Consider the following 6,644-nt stretch of genomic DNA (forward strand, 5'->3'; position numbering starts at 1 on the left):
CTGCCTCTTTCCTTGTAGATATTGATGAGATGTGATGCTTCTGATGATGTGATGGAAATTAATCTTTAGCCATTCCACTACAATGCCATGTACTTAACCTCACCGTATTAAGCGTTTTACCTGTGAAACCACACATACACTCATAGTTACTATATTCAAGCAAATAACCAAGTAAAGCATGGAATTTTAATCTTTTTAAACCATTTAAGGGTTGTCCAACGGACCACCCGTCACATCCCCACACTTACCCGTTGCTTGTCCCAAGCAACCCATTCGAAAATTATTTCAAAATCACAAGCGATCAAAATGCAAACCAAGCTAAATGTGCCGTCCTTTTACTATCTTTCAATCATACCACAAGACACACCCCTCACACAAAATCTCTCGGTTACAAGAATTATTAGCATAATGCTAAACCACTCAATGCGTGTGTGTGTGTGTGCGACAATAAGCTTGTATACAAATCAAGTTTCCTCCTAACAAATATCTAACATGCTTTAGAATCAAAGGGACTTGCGGGTTGTAACGGGGCTAGGTGTAAAGGTAGGAAAATGGTGGAATACATATGAAAGAGCTAATTGATTTGACCCGGTTTTTATTTCTACCACTAAACAAAGCAACCATCAAATATATACACAACTTCTTCAACATTCTCAACTACTATTGCAACTAACTCTTTCTTTTTGCACTTTTCTCATATTTTTTTTTCTTTTCTTTTTTTTTTCTTTTTTTTTAATAAGAACTCAACAATAAATACAAGAATATCAACAATCACAAACTAAATTCCTAAACCGGGTCGTCTCAATAGGTAAAATTTTGTAGGAAGTAGGTTTGGGTCACAACCGAATGGTTTAAGGCTCAAACATGGCTTTCTAAAGACCAAACCCCCACCCCTCACAATACCAAGCTCATATATGTAAAGTATGAGGTCCAACCCACAAATCCCGCACTCTCACACATCTAGACGAGGCTTCCTAAAAGTCCCCCTATCATTTTCAAAAGCATGCTAATTCTAGGATTTAGCAAGTATTCACATACAAGTTCTATTAACACACAACACACACCGCCACTCAAACAATGAAATATCAATAACAATCATGTGTGGCTCAAATCCTCACCAAGAAAAGACTAGGAATGGGTGTCGGTGTGTCACATGGCACAATATCAAGTTTTCAAATTTGAACAATTTTCGCTTGGATTTACAAATTTTTTTTTTTTTTTTTTTTTTTTGAAACTCCCAAAAATTTCCCCCATCCCCACACTTGGGATACATTGTCCCAATGTATGGCTTTGAGGGCTTTGGTCACTAAAATTCATTCAACATCAACAAAAGCTTTAATTCTCAAACCCCAAATTTCTTTTTCGTATTTTTTTTTCATTTTATATATTTTTTTCATATTTTTTTTAATAAACAAAAGCAAACTAATAAACAAACAATATTTCAAAGCTAAAGAACATAACAAGACTAAGGAAAGAGTACATTGACCTAGTGAAGTTTGCCACAACAGATGTTGTAGATAATCCGACTTCCTATCACCACCTTCACCCAAATATCCGTACATCTTCCCCACACTTGAATGTCGCCATGGCCCTGAAACAAAGAAAGATAAAAACAACAAAATCAATATAAAACCCCGGGTTGCCTCCCGAGCAGCGCTAAGTTTCGAGTCTTCAGCCAGACTGTGCCACCACCATTTATGGTGGCTCAAAGAATCGGTTCCTATCACCTCCCCCACTGTAGCTTGTCATTGGACAAAATGCATCCGTCTCATTTTGACTCGGTGGGTAATCAAATACACTCATGCTCGCACCCATATATGTTTCTTCACGGTCCGGTGGGTGTTTTTTTTTCATTTGTGGTAACACATTTTTCATACAGTCACTAGACTCACCACCCTTCCTCTCAATGGACTCATAACTAATCCCTCTAGTTTGAACATCAAAGGACAACTTACGGTTCTTTTCGGTCATAGTAATAATCTCGTCTCTACAATTAATTTGAGCATTTGCCGTGTATAGAAACGGTCGACCTAAAATTACCCTTTGTTGTGATGCCATGTTGGTAGAAGCATAGTCCAAAACTAGGAAATCCACCGGGTATTCAAATTCTCCCAACTGAATCTTAACATTCCTAACCATTCCCCGTGGACGCCTCAAACTTCCATCCGCCAAGCTCACCATGGTGTCTATACCTTCAAGTGGACCAAAGTCATACATATCGTATAAATCGCTTGGTAGCACACTCATGCTTGCCCCGTAGTCCAACAATGCGTGAGGGATTTTTAATTTTCCTACACGGATAGGCACGATTGGTGCTTCACACTCTTTATCATTCTCGACTTCGTCATCTTTTTTCAAACCTGCATTCACTTGATACGGAGAAGTTAGTAATATTTCATTAAATTTAGTATTTGGAACGGTGCTTACCACATTGATGTTAATGCTTTTTATGTTCTTGGGATTTGGCACCGTATCACTCGGTAGCTGGCCTTTTGCTTTCTTTAACATCGCCACGTCACTTGCAAGTTGACCCATTTGAGTGGTCAACGATTGGATGCTTTTGTCACGAACCTCGTCCTTTTGCATCCGAACCTCATCAAGTTGGTTCATTCGTTGCATTTCACTTTGCATCGCCTTCAACATCTCCATCATCTCATTTCCACCCGAAGAGCTTTGACCCGTTTGATATTGCCTTTGAAATCCTTGGTTTCCTTGGAAATTCGGGTTAGCTTGATTTGAAGGATTCCCATAGCGAAAATTTGGGTGGTTCCTCAACCCGGGGTGGTAAGTGTTAGAATTCATGTTGTTGTAACACCCCCTCCTTGACCTTGACCTTGAACAGCATGAACTTCCTCATATTGCCCGTCCAACATCCCTTGGCAATTTTCAGCCGCATGACCTATTTCATTACACAAAGCACAAACATCATATATTTGGTTAGTGGTTTGAACATTACCATCATCTATGGCGTGCACTTGAGGTCGGGTAGTGGTCGGTCGGGCTCTTTTTGAAGCTTGAGCTTTCCTTTTTGATGTAGTTGCTATGCTTTCCAAGAACTCCCAATCATCGTTCTCATAGTTTGTTCCAAAAGTCCCACCGGTGATAGACATCAAATCACGTGCATCTTCGGCACTCAACCCCTCGTGAAAGGCGTTCATCAACTCCCACAATTCAATTCCATGATGAGGGCAGTTTTTAATCATCATATTGAAACGCTCGAATGCCTCATGAAACATCTCACCATGTTGTTGTTGGAAGCTTCTCAACCCCTTCCTTGCATCATTGGTCTTTTGGGCGGTGTAAAACTCATCTAAGAAAGTTTGTTGCATCTCCCCCCATGTATATATGGATGCCGAAGGTAACGTGTAAAACCACTTCTTCGCCTTATCTTCCAAGGAAAATTGGAACAAAACCAATTTAATATCGTCAGCCGAAAACCCTTGACTCCCAAGAGTGTTGCAAATCGAGTCATACGCCTCTAAATGAAAGTAAGGCTCCTCCGTTGCCAACCCCTTGTACTTCGGTAAACTTTGCAAAGAGTTGGTTCTTACTTCAAATGTTCGCCCTTGATCATTATGAGGAATGACTACCGGTGAAGGGTTTTGCGTGATTACCGGCCGGAAATGTGCTTCAATGCCCCTCACATTTTCTCTAAGGTGTCTCCTTGGTACACCATACCTACCTCTTGGAATAATAGGACCATTTGGCCTTGGTACTTGCCCTTGTGGTGCGATTGGTTGTTGAAACTGTTGTTGTCGCATCGGTGGACGTTGAGGTGGTCTTTGAAATTGTTGTTGCACATGTTGTGGCCGGACTTGTTGCAATGGAATAGGTTGTGGCATTGGTGGCCCTTGAGGTCTTGGCCGAATATGTTGTGGTATAAGTTGTTGTTGTGGCATTCCACCAACACTTGCCATCCCTTGAGATTGACTTTGAATATACCCAAACTCCCCTTGATCACCATAACCTCCATAACCGTACCCATCATCTTCATAACCCTCATAATCTTCAAATCCCTCATCATAACCATCTCCTTGAATTCCCGAGGTCTGCCCAAATGGGATGGTCGAATACTGAAAGCCCGATTGTTGTTGTTGTGGTCTAAAAGATGAAGTAGTATGCACGATAGTTGAATTGGGTGCAATTGTGAAGGTGGATGATGATTGACCCGTAGCTGGGGGAAAGAAGTGGGATAATGGTGGGATTGTGGTGGATGGGTTGTAGGTGATGGCGGGTTCAGCTTGAGTGGTGATTGGTTGGGTGACATTGGATGGTGTAAATTCGGCGGTGGTATTAGGTAATGTGGTGTTTGGTGATGGTTGGGTGGAAGTAGGTATAAAGGATGAGGATGATTGACTGGTTGTGGGTGGAATTTGAGAATCAGCCATGATGTTTCTCGGTGTGATGGGTGAAGTGGGTGAACCAATGATCTTGTTTTCTCGTACTAAAACTCTGTTTTGTCTTAGCGTTCTTTCAATTTCCGGATCAAACGATAGCGGTGATGACCTGTGAGAGCCTCTAGTATGCATACACCTGAAGTACCTGCACACTAAACACAACTAACGTAAACCCGAAAATAACAAACAAAACTATTAAACTAACACACGTTGCGCACTACTCCCCGGCAACGGCGCCAAAATTTGACGTGATGTCGTGGGTCACGCAAATTTAATCCCCAAACAACTATAGATAGTGGTAAGAGGGTATCGTACTCAGGGAGTATGTGGAAGATGTGTCGATTGTATAGCTTTGTACTTAAACTAATAATAAACTAAATTGCAGAAATTAAAATTCAAGAGTTTGGATTGTTGTTTTAAAAACTAAATTAAAAACTAATTCAAATCAAAAGTTGGTTGTAAAACAAATTAGGAGAGAACAATGACCACCTTAGGTTTCAGTTTCTTTAAACAATTGTGTGTAATTCCAACTAGAAAGAGTTACATAGACATAACTCGTGTATAGATGATTGAAGTGATAAAAGGGGACAAAGTACTCGGATTATATAAACGCGAGGTTGTTTCCCGATGACCAATTAATCAATAACCAACCCTAACCCTTCCCGTGATATCTCGATTGCCAACGGCACCAAGAACGTACGATTAAGACTGGAAATTGCAATATCGATTAACAAGTTACAAGCAATCAAACATACACCATGATATTCAAGCAACGCAAGTTATCATTCTAGAAATTCAGAATTAAAACACACAAGAGTTCAAGAAACCTTCACCTAAGATGATCACCATAAAGTTTAGCCGGACATGGCTTGGTGAATCATCATCATAATCAAACCAATGTTCATACGAATCCAAAATACAAATACGATGATAAGAATTGTTCAAAAACCAGCAAGTAGCCAAAATTCGCCCCCAAGATGATCCAAAACCGTCCAATGATGAGGAATCATTGAAAAGACACAATTAAACTGACTTAAAGATGGCGGTTACAAATTGATCGTAGCCTTCACCGTAATTTACGGCTCCACCGTAAATTACGGTAGACTTGATGTTGTTACGGTAATAGACTCGTGTTTTACGGTAGAGGATATATCATGTAATTTATATTGGTGGCCCCCAACATCACGTGGCTTGATGTCTGCTTCTTCACATGTGCCGCCCCCAAAGACATATGCGGCCCACTATGTTCACATTTAATGATGATGATGATTCCTGTTGTTGTTGTGTATTAAACACTTTTTATCGGCTGCCAAGATAGTCCCACATGTGCATCCAGTCAGCCGCCACTTTAATGTTTGCCAAAGTCAATGTCTTGTGTTGATGTATGATGATAATTTGCCGCCCACTATTGCGATGATGATGATGATTGTTGTTATTTACCTTGTTAGCGGCCCAATCAAACAAATCCAAAAGTCCTTCATGTTGGCTGAATAATAAAAATTCCATGTGCAGCCCACTAAACTCCTCCAAACCTAAAATGGCGGCTGCCTCTTTCCTTGTAGATATTGATGAGATGTGATGCTTCTGATGATGTGATGGAAATTAATCTTTAGCCATTCCACTACAATGCCATGTACTTAACCTCACCGTATTAAGCGTTTTACATGTGAAACCACACATACACTCATAGTTACTATATTCAAGCAAATAACCAAGTAAAGCATGGAATTTTAATCTTTTTAAACCATTTAAGGGTTGTCCAACGGACCACCCGTCAGCTGCTGAGAAGGATGTACCACAGATGTCTGATCCTCCAGAAATAAAGTTGATCACTTGTGCATCTGCCGGAGGAGCTGGAGCTTTCTCAAGGATCCTTTCAGGATCCCGAGTCCTTTGCTTTTTTCTTCCCAACAACTCTTTTAGATGTCCCTTGCTTAGCAGATATCCAATTTCCTTTCTTAATGCGATGCATTCTTCAGTTAAATGCCCAAAATCCTCGTGGTATGCACACCACTTTGACTTGTCTTTAGTTCCAGTTGGTTTGTCGTTTTTTCTGGGCCATCTGGCTTTTTCTCCTAGATTCTGCATTGCAAGAATTAGTTCATGATTATCAATGGAAAAACAATATTCAGAAATCGGAGGATAATCCTGATCATCCTCTTCTTGGTCAACGGCATGCACGTTCTGGTTGTCAGTTCTGTTATAGGATTTGAATCTGTTGCTTTTGAAAGAGGATCCTTGCTTTTC

At 40.4% G+C, this 6,644-nt stretch overlaps 1 non-coding gene across 1 annotated transcript; it reads left to right on the forward strand.

Moving 5' to 3' along the window:
• The first annotated feature begins 3,174 nt into the window (after positions 1-3,174).
• Positions 3,175-3,280, forward strand: LOC118489384. Its single transcript, XR_004887403.1, has one exon. It is a non-coding gene; the product is annotated as a small nucleolar RNA R71 (small nucleolar RNA).
• Positions 3,281-6,644: the final 3,364 nt, after the last annotated feature.

The sequence above is a fragment of the Helianthus annuus genome, chromosome 17 (assembly GCF_002127325.2).
Source record: "Helianthus annuus cultivar XRQ/B chromosome 17, HanXRQr2.0-SUNRISE, whole genome shotgun sequence".
NCBI classification, from domain to species: Eukaryota; Viridiplantae; Streptophyta; class Magnoliopsida; order Asterales; family Asteraceae; genus Helianthus; species Helianthus annuus.